This window comes from Micropterus dolomieu, linkage group LG04, assembly GCF_021292245.1.
Source record: "Micropterus dolomieu isolate WLL.071019.BEF.003 ecotype Adirondacks linkage group LG04, ASM2129224v1, whole genome shotgun sequence".
Classification (NCBI taxonomy): domain Eukaryota; kingdom Metazoa; phylum Chordata; class Actinopteri; order Centrarchiformes; family Centrarchidae; genus Micropterus; species Micropterus dolomieu.
In genome coordinates, this window is record NC_060153.1 from 31344680 (window position 1) to 31361089 (window position 16410).

At 40.9% G+C, this 16410-nt stretch overlaps 1 protein-coding gene and 1 long non-coding RNA gene across 9 annotated transcripts in view; one reads left to right on the forward strand and one right to left on the reverse strand.

Annotated features, from left to right (window-relative positions):
- The window catches only part of tenm3 (teneurin transmembrane protein 3), an 818277-nt gene that overhangs the window by 160520 nt on the left and 641347 nt on the right, over positions 1 to 16410 (forward strand). The gene's annotated exons all lie outside the window — the stretch shown is intronic.
- LOC123969358 overlaps positions 11991 to 16410 on the reverse strand; it is a 6937-nt gene continuing 2517 nt past the window's right edge. The window contains exons 2-3 of the long non-coding RNA XR_006824719.1: positions 12732 to 12939; positions 11991 to 12363 (exon numbers count right to left, since the gene is read on the reverse strand). This is a non-coding gene — a long non-coding RNA (uncharacterized LOC123969358). The remainder of the gene's footprint in view (positions 12364 to 12731; positions 12940 to 16410) is intronic.

Genomic DNA, 16410 nt, shown 5'->3' on the forward strand with positions numbered 1-16410 from the left:
CCAGTGATTCTTAAAAGCTTACCTTCAACATGCAGCCCTTACTTCAATCCAACAGAAGAATTTTACTCGGCCTGATGGTGGAAGGTCTATGACCGAAACTCGTTTACTATGGAAAATCTCTGACGGGCAGTGGAGCTGTCCTGTGGTGAGACACGTGTGGAGTGTTGTTACAGTCAGGCTGCGTGCAGCACTTCTGAGGGGTTTCCTCCTTTGCTTGGCGAGGGACAAGGCCGCATGTGATGTGGATGAAGTCTCTTACTGTACTGACTTTGATTTTGCACAACATTTTTCAGTGTAATGTGCTTTTCATTTATAGTTTTCTTTCTTGCTATTTGAATATACAGATCTTCAATACTGTATCATTTGCAGTATTTACAGTATATATTTACTGTACTCAGTTGTGATTACTATACTTTTTAAATTGGAAAATGTGTTTCCTCTACACAAAAGCAATATTTCTGTAACTACATGTCCTGGACGCTGTGTTCTCAATTTTCTGATGTAGTGTCTAAAGAATGCTCTGTAGTGTTTTACCTATTGACAGGCTGTGTTTGTGTTTTGAAAGCATTGTTTGATTTTGAGCACAGATCAAATGGTTTAGAGGCAAGTGTTTGATTTTGCCAGAAGAGTCAGGGGGTTTGTGAATGTTGTTTAAAGACTGGGTTTTTTGTTTAAAGTTTTGAGAATATGTGTGAAGGTTTCAAGACATGTGTCTTAGCAATTGTGAAAAACTGTAAGAACCTTGTGTGCATCTACATAAGAAAACTTTACTATACAAAATACTTTTTTCCTGCCCTGCACTCCCTGTTCTGTGCTGTTGTATCCAGCAGCATACAAGAAAAGGAAACCATAAACATATATAAACCAAAAGTATAATTCTTACTTTTATTGCTAAAAATGACTGTAATACTATACTGCTGAAAGAACCATTAGATACCTGTTCTAATTTCTGAAGGTTCAAATTATGGATGCCACTGTAAAGCCACTTAAGTTTGGATGGACTCTCAGTCCAGCTTCTCTAATGGTAAACCCTGACATCACAACCGTAGCTTAAATTTGACAGCATTCAAAATTCTGTGCATCTGCATGATTCTATGAGAGAAAACTGGGGATTTTCAGAAGACTCAGGACGAAACTAAACTGCCTTTAATGAACTTCAGCCATTGTATTAAAAAAAAAATAGATACATGGGCAGGCTATGCAGGTGTAACCTATGAGTGGGAAACATGGACTCTACATGAGTTTTTTTGGTTGTTATGGTCTATATGCTTAGACAAAACAATTAGGTATGTAAGGACAGGGGAACAATGTGCTGTAAAGTGAACTATCACTGACTTACTATTTTCTCTCACTGAAAGTTGGCCTTCTGAACCTCTACACCTGTCCCCCAGGTAGCTATATAGGCCACTGAAAACCTGCCTGTCCAAAGAGTTATTAAATTTTGGTGCATTTTTGGACAGTGATGTGCAGTGGCATGCGCCAGTTGACCTGCACCAGTGTGGCAGCCAAAACTGGCAATGACATAACAATAATGAAGGCAACTACATTTCCCTGATGACGTTCTCCTCTCCACTGTCTTTCTCAGGAGAACACCAGTGATGGGTTCACCTGTTTTCACCTATAACATGTCATTAAGCTGTGAGTGCTCTTCATTAAGCTGTGAATGTGGGGTGGCTGTGGTTCAGGAGTAAGAGCGGGTTGCCTGTTAATTGGTGGTTCAATCCCCGGCTCCTCCAGGCTCAAAGTGTCTGAACTCTGAATTGCCCCTGGTGGCTGTTCCACCAGTGCATGTGTGAATGTTTCAGTTTGAGCACTTAGGCTCAGTGCATATGTGTGAATGGTGAATGCAATGTAGTGTAAAAGCGCAATGAGTGGTCAAAGACTAGAAAGGAGCTTTACATTCTGCCTTTATGCCAATATGTTGTGTGGTTTCACACAGAAACCGTTCTCATCTCAGGCCGTCCAATACCAATGCTTAGAGAGTATACTGTTATTTGATGCTAAAGGTACCCTTCAGTGTCTGTGTGAGACGCATCCGGGTGTGCAGATCAGAAGTGCGAGCTAACTAGCTACGTTTGTGTCTAAGGTGTAGACGCTCCCCCCTCAGCCCCCGACCCTTATCATAACAATCTCAATTGTTTGTGCCTAAACCTAAGTCAGTGACTTTATGCATGTCGACCTGTAGCCTCCTTTGTGTTGCTGCGACGTAGCAAACAGGTGTTTCATACGGACGCTGAAGGGTACCTTTAGCGTCGAATAATTACGCTTTGTCACGCTGTCTGAAAGCGTTGATAATGACGCACTGAGATGAGAACGCGTTGCAGAGTTTTACAACATGTTGCTGCTCACTTAAGGACTGCTGCTGTGAAATGTGAGCAAAACCAATCAATCCTGAAAATATCCCGACACACATGATAACTAATTTAAAAACATGATTTCTCAGTGTGTTAATTGCAGAGCATTTCATGCACCATGACCAGGTACCCTTGGAACATCATTTTATAGTACTTGCGAGCTTCAGCTACATCAGGACCCCACACGTTGACCCCTTGTTAGCACTTGTGTAAAGTACCTTGTATGTCATCCCTTTTGAAACAGTTTACAGTTTAAAATGTTTAATTTTGTCTGCACACTTAAGAGAGGTAGAGGTTTAAAAAAACTCTGCAGCTATGGCGATCAAACTCCAAAGACTACCAAAAAACCACTCAAAACAGAAAGAGATACTCAACTCATAAACTGTGTGTAAAAGTGTCCTTCATATACTTTTAATTATGAGAACTATTTTCTCTTGAACCTGTTTACATGTTTCAGCTCAGGAGGTGTTGAGAGCTCCCGCCACCGTCACAACTAGTACAACGTAATCGCATCACTCGGCCGTCCCGAAGGAAATTAATCACAAGGTCTTTCACCTCACAGCTGTACACAATGGAAAGTGCCTAGTTTAGAAAAAGAATACCCTTTTCACTGTGACATAGTTGATTCTTTTGGCTGCTGTTTGGTGATGCCTACGCTACTGGTAATTTGTTGCCATAATTACATAAAATAGTAATATTATATATAATAAGAAAAAGGGAAGAACGTCATGGATTTTTGATTTATCTGGTTTGCATAATAAAATGAAAGTTAAAATAGTAATAGAATATAAATAATAAAAACAACATATACAGAAATATATTAAATTACATTTATTCCTTAAAAAACAGGCCTTACTGAACTAGCCAGAGTGTACAGTCTGTCACTGTTGTTGTCTGATGTGTACAGTGCTGTGAAAACGAATTACACCTTGTCGACAAGTCTACACGTTTACATACAGGATGTACTGTATATACAATGCCAATATCAGTGAAATATGAGCATTGTAAATTAGAATGCAAAATCAGACTTTGGTATAAGCGAGAATAAGGGTAGTGCAAATAACTAACAGAAAGTTCTGTGTCATTTATTTATGCTGGATTGCAGGGGATTTGAGAAAAAAGTATTCCCAAAGCTGCCTTTTAGCACACCTAGGTGTGTAAAACTAAATTGTAAATGTGCCTTTGATTTACTTGGGGACAGTCCAGACCAAACCTTCCATGAGAACATCATTCCTGTGTGGCCCACTAGGTGGCTTCTCATTGGCCCGCTGTGTCCCCAGGAGCTTTGTCATTGGCTCCATTTCCTACCAGGAGGCTGTTGATTTGCTGAGACCCCTTTGGATCACAGCAGTGTTCCACCCCACAGTTCCCCAGCGGTAGTTGCAGAACTTTCTCAGCTTTGAAGACAGTATACACATAGAAACACTCAAACAAGACATCTTAGTGTGCTCTGCTGGGTTCCAAGAAGGTGTTACATGTTTTAATGAGTCCTACAAATCTCTCAAATCTAAATTCCCAGTCTAAAGAATCATTGGAAATCTGTAATCATGTAAAGACACTCATTTCCCTCTTAATTAAGGGGGAAACACTTTTGCAGCTATGCAACAAATACCTTGAAAGGAATTTGTGGAAAGAATGCTGAGTCACGCTGGTTCACTTGAATTGCATCCTAACACAGAAGGGGGTAAAAGTGTTATATCCCTTGGAGCAGTTGGGATTGCCCAAGGACACATCAGAAGCTGCTGTAAGCAAGACTTAGAGAAACTGGCTTTCTTATACACTTTATCCACCCATGTGTTTCCATCTAGTTGAGGAATTTGAACTGGAAACCCTCCTGGTGCTGGTTGTATTTTTTTAGGTGGCATTTACCTAGTGGAACGCTCCACATTTCTAAAAGAGGCCCATTACTTCAAAACTAAACAGCAACTGCTCCCCCAGGTTTTTCTTTTGGTCTTTTATAAAATATAATGTAAATGGTGTGCACAAAGTAACAATTTATAGTAAAAAAAAAGAACTTGAGGCTTATAACAGAAACATACTAATGCTCAGATTCGCACTTCTCAATCGAACCTTTGCCATTGTAAACAGCTGCCGGGTTTTTGTAGTTTGGTATTCATTTAGTATTATTTTAATCAGGTGTTCACATTGATGCGAGTCAAGAGGAGATTGGTCAACCAGCCATTGTACTGCCTTCTTGTCTGTTCAGGGATGCTGGAAGTCAGTCACAATTGGTGACGCAGAGAGGTCAGTCAATATAATGACACCACACTAAATGGTGACCATCTTCATGTTTTTTTGTATTCATTCTTATGGCCACGGTAACTTTTACAGTACAGCGGACAGCAAGTAACATCAACATACTGTATTTCAAAGCAGCCACAGCAACTACACAGTCAGCAACAGGAAGTAATAATGTGACCCACGAACGGTTCATCATAGTTTCTAATAATGCAGCGCATTGAGGATCCACAAGTTTCATAGAGGAGATGAACGTCTGTCTGTCATTGTTAAGACTCCAGTCTGCAGTGGAGTTCATACACTTCACTCATAAACCACAGTGCTGCAGAGTAACATTAGGCTTCATGACCGTAGAACATTTCTATAACAACCACACCCCCTACGTCCATGTGTTTGACACATGGAGATTGGGCCTTACCTGACCAAATTGTGACAACATAGCTTTGTCAGGCTAATCACTGAAGTGAAATGAGACAATGTGTTTTTTTAGCTAATCATAAAATGCATCAGAAAATCTTGTCTTGTTACTCCTACAGATGAGGACTGTATGAGGTACATACTGTAAGTGACAGTTTTAGAGCATGCAGTGTTTACGCAATGTTGGGGTAATGGACACTAGCCAAAGCAGTACTATCCGTGTATATACTTGCTAAATGCATTCTCACCTTTAGTTGTATCTAGGTACAAGGTAGATTTATCTAGCAATGCGAAACTGATGATCCTGCTATGGCCATCACCATCTTTGCCAAAAAAATACTTATTATAGTTCTGATTAAAATGTACCCACACAATGCACAAGTTTAAACACTAGCAACTGTTTGTAAGGTGATGTTAATCCTATAATAGAATACCTTTACTTTTTCATTTGATTTAGTTTCACTCACTCAACCCTTCTTTAAGAAAATTAGAAATGTTTTGCTCACTTTTTTATTTATTTATATATATAAAAAGTGAGCAAAACATTTCTAATGAATAATAAATATGTAATCTGTCCCCCACTTGCATCCTCCCTCCCTCTTCTTAAAAACTAGGACTGTTTTTTTTAATGGGCACTGTGGCTTCTGATGGACTTCATACGGTGACAACACTCCCAAAAGCGACTGTCTTTAAAAAAAACTATATATTAGACAGATGTAAAAAAAGGTCAAACTAAAAAGATAAAATAATAAAAATAGATCTTGTACACTCACACTGCGTATTTTCCACACAATTAAGAGACTTTGGAAGTAATAAAAGTTTGTTATATCTAAGCTACCAGCAGAAAATGTATTATTAGGAACTGTTAATCATGTGAAGCAATTTAGATATCATAACTTTATCGATGGGAGATCCAAATCCAACATTACTTAATTGCTCTTATTACACTTGCATCAACCCCAGTCTCACAGGACAGAAAACGAGGTTCACGAGGAGGCGATTCTCCTGTATGTGCTGCTCGGTTGTGAACTCCCGAGTCCTGCAAATGTTATCAACACAAGTAATAATTTTTAACTAACTGCAGTATTACAGCAATAATAATAATAATGCATTACATATTACTGGAGTAAACAAAAAAAACAAAGGATTGTTTAACACAAGTAAGTAAGTACACAACGTACATTATCCCAGGATCGAGGCACTGCAGATAATTTGTTAGAAACACACAGTATTATTAAATAAATGCAATATGATTAAATATTATGAATCCCTACTCTTCTTGCAATATATATATTTCCTTCACTGATTAATGTCATTGATCCGCACTCCTTCTCTCACCTCATCATACAACGTGGAAACACACTTACTTCACACGCTATATATCACACACCAACATTACTGTTGACAAACCCATACACATGCACACACATGGTGGTATCATAAACTGCCTAAGTAATGATGGTCCTAACAGAGACCACATTGATTGAATCATTACACCACTAATTGACTGGAAGCATTGATCTGAGCTCAACACACACACACCAGACGATACACTTCTGATTGCCTCAGATCCTCAAACGCATACTCTCTTAATGGCTTCCTGCGTTCATTTCTTATGTCCTATGTGTGCTTTTTTTCTACCACACACACACACACACACACACACACACACACACACACACACACACACAAATCAATCATACAGATGTGAAAGACCACCATCCTTGAGATGCATTGCAGTTTAAACATTCATTAATGCTTAATGAAGACACAGAAACTTATTGATTAGATTTTATTAGCTGCTCTGTGGGAAGGTGAGAATGGTCTTTTGTTAACTGATTAGATTGCTGTAACTAAGTAAATTGATCAGGCAGTATAGATACAACTTTCAGCCCAGGATTCGAAATGGAACTGATAAAATCTAGTTTCTTTTAAAGGGATCAAGCCTTAATTAAAGCAACATTATGTAGTAATTATATCTTTAAAAAATAACAGCTTTATCATTTTGATGGTACACTGACTTGTAATAGGGAAAATAACATCTCTGTCACTGCATAGTGCCTGCCATTGCACTGGGCAACATTAAAATCCTGGGCAGGAAACCATGATAATGGCGTAAATCTTTACAGCACCAAAAAGGCTCTTCAGCGAGCTAGCTATAAAAAGAAGCTAGTTTGGTATTCTCAGCATGGATATCATGGCAAAGACACCGAAGATGATGTTGTTGGAGGAAGTGAGGAAGAGAAAAAGATACATTGACCAGCAAGCAAGCAAGAGACCAGACAAGAGAAAATATTGATCACACACACATAAGGAAGACCCAGCGTCCCAGCTACCTCTCCAACTTCAGGCCTGTGGCACTACCGTCACATGTATTGAAGACATTTGAGAGAATGGTTCTGCAGCACCTCAGGCCCCTGGTATGTGACTGCCTGGATCACAGACTACCTCACTGACAGGCCACAGTATGTCAGGCTACATGGCTGCCTCTCAGACATGGTGACGTGCAACACTGGCACACCCCAAGGAACCGTACTGTCACTATTTCTGTTCACACTCTACACTGCTGACTTTTGCTTTGACTCGAGAACGAGGCACCTTTAGTTCCAAGTTCCAAGATGACTCCTCCACCGTCTGCTGTATCACAGATGACAGGGAGGAGGAGTACAGAGACTTTATTGAGAGCTTCATTAGATGGTGTGACAGCAACCACCTCCAGCTTAACTCCGGTAAAACCAAGGAGCTGATTAGGGACTTCTGACACAACAAGGGCCCCACACCCTTGTTGTAAGAAGAGGGAAGGGGGTAGAGATGGTGGACTCCTACAAGTGCCTTGGGGTGCAACTCAACAAAAAACTGGACTGGACAGACAACACTGAGGCCCCCTACAGGAAAGGACAGAGCTGGCTTTTCTTACTGAGGAGGCTCAGGTCCTTGAATGTGTGCACCAGGCTGCTACAGATGTTCTACCAGTCTGTAGAGGGCAATGTCATTTTCTTTGCTGTGGTGTGCTGGGGAGGTGGCATCGGGTCGTGTGGCGCCAACAAACTGAGCGAGCTCCAATGTAGTAGTACCGAGGATATTTTTTTGCCTGGTTTGGCTCCTTGCACATCGGGGCTGAGTCAGCTAATATGACCACTAGCTACATGGCTAACCGAGCTAACTAGCTACAGGTGTAGATAGATAATGTACAGTTAGCGGTTTAGCAAAAAGTAAAGGTATCTATCAAGATCATATGTCAATCAAAAAACGCTATAAATCACCTCGATAATGGATTCCCTGTTGGTTTGTGAGGCTGTGTTCGGTCTTGTTCATGCTGCATTCATTGGGAGGCTGCTGAGTGCAGTTTCACTGCCCACTCACCTGACTTGCTCCCCATCATCATTCCCTGCTGGGTCCCTCCACCCTGGCCTGAAAACCTCCAGAGTAAAGAGAGAAAATATTTTCTCCATCAAATATGATCCAATTTCACCAAAATCAGTTAATAAAGTTGTGTTTTTGTACAGTAATCAGTGGGGCCTGGTCGGAGCTATACTTCATAAGCGTCATAAAAGCTTTTCATTGGATGCTAAATTATTAGTGCAAGTGCAGGATGAGTCATCACTATTTTAAATAGTTTTCCAGGAAATTAGTTTTTTTGTCATTGATGGGCCAGAGACTGTCATATTGGTGATGTATAGTGCAAGGCATAACATAAAAATACATTTAAACATTGATTTTGATTTCATGGAAATGGGAGATTTTATTTTGTATGTTTCTCTAAAAATACATATCATTCAAATTCTTCACATGAACTGCATACAGATTACAATAGCCACCTGTTTTGATATTGATGAACAGGCATTCCTACTTTACCATTGGCTAAGAATGATCACATCATTAAATTTGCAATCCTAACAACACACACACACATTTGCCATGCATGTGCCACACTGGTGAAACAAGGATACACAACACATACATAAAGGGAAAAAGAGAGAAAAACACACTATACAACACACAAACATGCACACCTGTTGATCCTCTGGTGTGACTCCTAGTTTGGACCAACAGTGTGTTGAGCTACGCGGCATGTGGCCAATTAGTAGCAACCTGAGGTGGGACCTCCTGTTGCGGTTATAGCTCCTGACCAATTAGAGGGCTTGATTTATACGAGCAATAACTTTCTGTACTCACATAACGTGTACACTATCAGCTCTCATACATAAGTATATTGTGAGGAACAGTATATACATGCAGAACAAGTGCACACGGTAATACAAACATGCCCCCTTATATGTCCTATAATAATCAGCAATTAGAGCCTTTAGCAGGATCAGTCATAGCTCAGCTAAACCAACTGTTGCTGCATTATTATTTTTATAATTTGTCTCCACTTGTTTCTATTTTGCTTTTAATGTATGTTGTTTTTGTATGTACTGACTTTGCACGTTGTCCAAGACAAATTTCCCAGTGATGGGACTGAATAAAGTATAAAGTAAAAGTAAGTATTAACAGGGATGAAGCTTTTTGGTATGCACTCTAATGTTGAAACATGCAATTCATATTAAGTGTGACAGATGTCTCCTGTTGGGTACCATTATTTTTTTTATTCTATCAGCCATTGATACCAATGAGGCAGACTGACTTGAAATTGAGGAAGAGGGAGGAAGTGGTAAAAAGACAAACACAGAATGATGTTCATTCATCTGAGGGTGCTTGCTTTAAATTCTTTTTGGAAGTCTTTGGCAAATGTTATCAATTTGGACAATAACAATCTTGTATGCAAAGGTGATATTTGGCCCTATGGGCAGGTCTAGAGAAAAGCAATGCAGTGTAGGGTTGGGATCTCTTTTTGAACCGCACTCTTTTTTTATTAGCAAAGAACTATATAGCGAAATATTAACATAACATTTGCGGCTTCTTAACTACTGGCTGTTGCTTTGTCTGGTTAAAATGAGAAACGGCTAAAATAATTTGGGTTGTTTAAAGCTATGCTTTTCTAATAAAGTGTAAAGTGTACTTTGTGTTTCTGCAGTTCAGCCAACGTCAATTTCAAAAGTTTGAAGCTTCTGTTTAAACTTGAATGCAGAACTATTAAATTGATAAGCTGAAATATCGACATGCATAAGAGTCTGGTCCTCAGCAAAAGGCAATTACTGACGTTTTTGATTTGATAAATGGATTTCATACTGGATTCTAATTTGATATAATGCAATTGAACCCCAACCCTAATGTAGTGTTTACAGTGATAAGGGTTCAACATCAGGGCAACATGAATGTGATCAGGATATTGCATGGTAAGTTACAGACTGTACAAGTAGAAGTTTTGGCCTGAGAATGGCATTTCTAGGAATATTAGTGGGTCAACAAAGATAACAGGGTGATCCTCTGGGATCATTAATATTCACAGCACTTAATAAGTGAACCACATAAAAGGACATGGCTGGGAAAGCAAATTTTAAGACAATCTGAATCTGGACAGACAGAAGAGGGATTTGATCACGGGCAATCAAGCAGAAGCAGACGATGTCCAATCCATTCCCCTGTGTGATGGCAGCCAAAAGTGGCCTTGTTATTTCTCAAAGCAGTGGCTCCAGTCAGAGCCAAGCCAAGCACTCATTAGGACTCTTAGACAGCCTACTGACATAATATTCACCCTGGGTTATCAGATTGCATTCAGCAATGGATCATTTGATCAACTGCTCCTGATTGCAAATGTATTGTTTCCAAGGCTAACTGCAACCAGAAGTTCAATCTGGGATTGCAAAGGGCAACAAAAAGAAACCGAGCCTCATGCCATTACCTGCTTGAAAAAGTAGTGTAGCACAAACTCACATAATTGTGAGCCTTTTACAGCTAGTTATGAATTAATCTTTTTTGCAGGTAACAATTTGCACTCTATTTGTTTGGGTAGATATCACCACATGTTTTGAGTGAAGAGTACCTAATGTAATAACTATGACACACAAAGAAAAATGGTTAACATTTTTCAATACAACTGATTACTTATAAAAAAATTAGTAATATTGACTTTTGATTGAAGGCATTGTTAGTAGGCAATTGTACATCTACTTAATATTTAGTAATTTTATAATTATAAATAATAATTGTACAATATAACTAACCATTACTTATTCAGGGAAGGTCAGCTTTACTTAAATATCAGACACAGGGATATTGATCAGGTCTATTTCTTTATTGACCAAAAGATTTGGGGTGTGCCGAGATCTCGCATAAGTCTTGCTGTCAATTCATTCCATGAGTGTGGAAAAAACCGTTGACGGACAACCCAGTTAAGATGAGAGTATACTTTCAGACCATCTGGCCCATGATTTTTGAGAGACATGTGGCTATTTCTCTCAGATAGCTGAATGGGTTCATAGCTACCTATCTGCTTGCAGAACATCCTGCAGCCTATTCTTGGATCTCTCACATTCCATTGTAAATGTTAAGGTCAATAACAAATTCACCTTAGTCTGCAGTATTCAAACTTTGCTTTTTCCTTTCCATGCCTGTCATAATATTGAGCCCCTCCCACGCTTGGGCGACTTCAGGTACGGGAGGCAGACACGCTGACGAGGAGGCTAAACCCCATAGACATTGGCATTAGTCGCCAGTGCGTCTGTTAACGTGTCGGGGAGTGAAGTTTACTCACTGCAGAGCCTCGCTAACTTCCGTCACATGGGCTTATAGTGGATACACATGTTGCGGGAATGGGTAGTAGAGGAACACATGTTGTGGGAGCGGGCGGGAATGGTCACAAAATCAGCGGGAGAGGGTGGAAGCGGGATCAAGAAAACAGTCCCGTGCAGGTCTCTATTACAGACTCAAACATAACTACAAGTCCCGCCGACAGCAGAACATCAAGAAACAGAACAGTTAAAGTACAGTTTTAAGGTTTAAAGTACAGTTTTGTAATAAAACAAGTGGTGAACTGGCTTACGACAAGCTGAGGCAGGCAAAGGTCAAAACCATGTAAGCAGTCCAGATAAAAAACAAGCAAATACATAAAGAGCAAATGTCAAGGGAGCTGAAGAGAGGAGCTTGTGCTCCCAGGTGGACAGTGAGACAGCTGGTCAGGGGTGGAGCAGGAAATCTCAGGAGGATGGCCTAGGGGCAGGACTGTAGCAGAGCTGGAGAACTCAGGCAGAAGGCCTGGGGACATAACAGATGGGCAGAGCAGGTCCGGAGAGTGACTACAAGACAGGGCTGAATCACTGAGTACGTCTGGAAGACAATCAGGGTGCAGGACGGAATGGCTGACCAGGTTTGGAGGACAACCAAGAAACAGGACCAAAGGGCTGAGCAGGTTCGGAGGGTGATGAGGAGGCAGGGCCGAAGGACTGACCAGGTTTGGAGGACAGCCAGGAAGCTGGGGAAAAGGCGAAATTCCTATTGAGACCGGCAGCAAAAGCAGAAACCCTCTGGTGGTTGGGCTGGAGATCGGTGAAGTGACTGGAGATCAGGACTGGAATCTGCCAGCTGGACTGGCAAATCAGGCTTAAAATCATGTAGTGTGAACTAGGCTTTACAAGTCCTGCACTGAAAATGTTACTTATAGTAAGTAAAATTTTGTAAGTACAATCAGGAAAATGTACTTAAACTATTAAAAGTAAACGTAATCAATGCAGAAGAATGTCAATCTCAACCAAAGTCCAACGCAAAATTATTAACAATAAATTAAAATGAATAAAACTACCAAATATTCACATTTGTCAAGCCTAGAACTATTTGAAATACCGTATGGCCAAAAATGATATTCGCCCAACTCAGATTACTGTGGGAGACCGCTTTCAGGAGGAGAATCAGGTAGCCCTGCTGGTCCGGGGGTAGCGGCGGGTCCCTCTGCTGGGGTGGTCTCCGGCTGCAGTGGCGGAAGTGTGCCACTCTTTCCGACCTTCGACCGTACCTCCCCTCTTTCACCCAACATCACTGATCCTTGAAGACTCTACAGAGGAGGAATATCCATGTCATCAACGGAATCACACACTGTCTTCATGGTGCCACAAACCCGGATATCACTGATATATTGCCCAGACTTATTGCCATCTTTCCCGACATCCATCAGGAAAATAATTATCCTTGTCGGCTCAAATTATACCGCACGCCAGCACTCAGAACTGATGGAGGACTTCAATCGCCTCTTTGACTTGCTAAACAGAATTGAAAAGCTGGTATTCATCTCTGGCCCAATTCCCACCCTGGGTCATAGAATTGGCCGCTTTATCAGGATCCTTAGCCTCCACACCTGGCTTCAGTCGGCTTGCTGCTCCCTGGCTATTGGCTATATCCATTATTTTGACTTATTCTGGGACCGTCCCTCCTTCTATGCACATGATGGTCTGCACCCAAATAAAGTAGGTAGCCGCATGCTGGCAGTGAATCTGCAGCACGCAGATCTCTCATCCTGACAGTGCTGACTAACTACACCATCTGCTTCTCCTAGCTCTTCTTTGGTCTGGGTAAACAGCTGTACTCCCACTTGTACTTCTATTTGCATGATGGGCATGAATTTGCTAAGGGCCGCTCAAATTATTCTTAACATGCTTCTTGTAATATCGCATATGCCTGCCAAGTCATACAGTACATCTGTGCATGCTGACACTGCAAACATTTATAATTTAACCATGATCCAGATCAAAACCTCTGCTCTAGCTTCAGTGTCAGGTCCACTATCTCTGGTTGGAATATATCCCTTCTATAATGCTTATGGACATCTCTATCAGGCACCAAATCCCCATATACTGGTCACCTTGCTCTCTCCCTGCTAAAGCAAGTGTCTTGAGCGGCAGATTAAATGTTAATAATCGCTGTCCTTTAAAATACTGTGGAGATACGTTGTCAGAGTGGGCTAAACAGCAAATACTTATTAAACGCTCGGTCTCTATCAAAAAAGACCTTTTTATTTTATTCATCATTTGGATTTCTTATTTGTGACGGACACCTGGATAAATGTTCTCGCCTCCCTTGGTGATCTCTGTCCTCCCCAGTGTAGTTATTTTAAACTCCCCAAGGACTACTGGTCGTGGAGGGGGCTTAGCCACTGTTTAAAAACTGTTTTAAATGCAGACTTATGCCTGTATATTTATACTCTACTTTTGAGGTGCAACTTCTAACTTCTATCTTCTAAGTTTGACACTGAGGAACTAGTCACTCTCTTTACCTCATCCTGCTCTGACACTCTGGAATGTAGCTCCTTTAAAACTAAAAAAACCCAAGGCAATTATTGCTGGTACCCCATGGCTAAATGATTCCTCTCGGGCCTTTAGACAAGATTGTAGAAGGGCAAAACGCGAATGAAACGCACATTCCAGGTCTCATACGACCTGGAGTGTGTCACCCTCGGCTCCTTCTACCGAAAACTGTGACAAGTTATGGAACTTTTTTATTGACAAAACTGACAACATTAGATTTCACATCGTACTCTCAGACTTGCATATGAACCCAACCTACTGTACCTTTAGACATTATTCTGTCACGCCTATTCAAGGAAGTTTTAGACACAATTTACCCTCTTATTCTGGCGATAATTAAATGTTCTATAACCAAGGGCATTGTCCCCTCCAGTTTTAAACATGCAATTGTGCAAACCCTTTTAAAGAAACCTAGTCTTGACTCCAGTGATGACAAAAACTACAGGCTCATATCCAATCTACCATTTTTGAGAAGTACAATATTCTGTATAACTTACACAGATGACACAGTTCTACATACCAGTTACACCTGACAGCACCCACTCTCTGAAGAACCTCTTAAACTTACGATATCAATATCTTCCTTCAACTTAATGAAAACAAAACTGAGGTAATTCTATTTGGCCCTCCAAGCTGTCACTAGCTTAAGCAATTCGCTTGGTCCCCTGACTACAAATTTGCACAATGTAATTAAGAAGCTAGGTGTTTTCTTGGATACTTTGAATTTTAACAAACAAATCAGTAGTGTTGTGAAGGGCAGTTTTTATCAGCTTAGAACCATAGCCAAATTGAACGTGTTTATCCCATTGAGACCTGGAAACATGCGCTTATCACCTCGGGGCTGGACTACTGTAATTCCCTGTATATGGGGTTGACCCATTCCATACTTTCCTGACTACAAATGGTTCAAAAAGCAGCTGATAGACTTTTAACTGGAACAAAGAAAATACGACACATTATTCTGGTCTTGTATCCCTTAAAAAAATTTACCAGTGAAGTACATAATTGATTTTAAAATTTGATTATTTGTTTTTAAAGCCCTTAATGGCTTAGCTGCACAATATATTACTGATATGCTAATTCCATATTCTGCTATGTCGCTTAGGTCATCATCATAACATCTCCTCTTAGTACCCTTCTCACACCTTACAACTAAAGGTGACTGGGCCATTTCTGTTGCTGCCCCAAGGCTTTGGAATAGTCTTACATCCTGCCCCACAATTAAGAACTTCAAAAAATTTAAAGACCTACTTTTTTTTCTCTGGCTTTAACCTGATTCAATTCAATTTTATTTATATAGCGCCAAATCACAACAGTTATCTCACAGCGCTTTTCATAAAAGAGCAGGTCTAGACCGTACTCTATGATGCTATTTACAGAAGCCCAACAGTTCCCACCAAGAGCAGCACTAGGCGGCAGAGGCAAGGAAAAACTTCCTTTAAGAGGCAGAAACCTCGAGCAGAACCATGGCTCAGGGTGGGCGGCCATCTGCCTCGACCGGTTGGGGTGAAGGAGAGAGAGGGGGGGGGAGAGGGAGAGGGCAAGAGAGGAACAGAGAAAAAGAGAGGGATGAAAGGAGAGAGAGGGGAGGGAGGCAGCCTATACAATATACACACACAGAGGTACAGACAGTAAAGGTGATGTTGCTATAGACTAAATGAAAAATGGTACAGATATTTATAGTAGTGTTAATGATAATAATCATAATGTTAATGATTATAATTATAATAATAGTAGGAATAGTAACAATAGTCGTTGCAGCAGAGGGTGTCGAGCAGGAACACGGGGGCAGCAGGTGACCCGCAGCCACAGATCCAGACTCCACAGCTCCAGAGCCAGAAACACCTGCAGGAAGTGATAGGAGGAGAGAGGAAAGGGACGAGAAAGCACAAGACTACCAGAAAGGGGAGAAGTTGTGTTAGTAACATGCAATAATGGGATGAGGTTGCATACAGAGAGAGAGAAAGTAGAGGAGAGAGGAGCTCAGTGCATCATGGGAAATCCCCCGGCAGTCTAGGCCTATAGCAGCATAACTAAGGGATGGTTCAGGACTCACCTGAGCCAGCCCTAACTATAAGCTTTATCAAAGAGGAAAGTCTTAAGCCTACTCTTAAATGTGGAGATGGTGTCTGCCTCCTGAACCCAAACTGGAACCTGGTTCCACAGGAGAGGAGCTTGATAGCTGAACGCTCTGGCTCCTAGTCTACTTTTGGAGACTCTAGGAA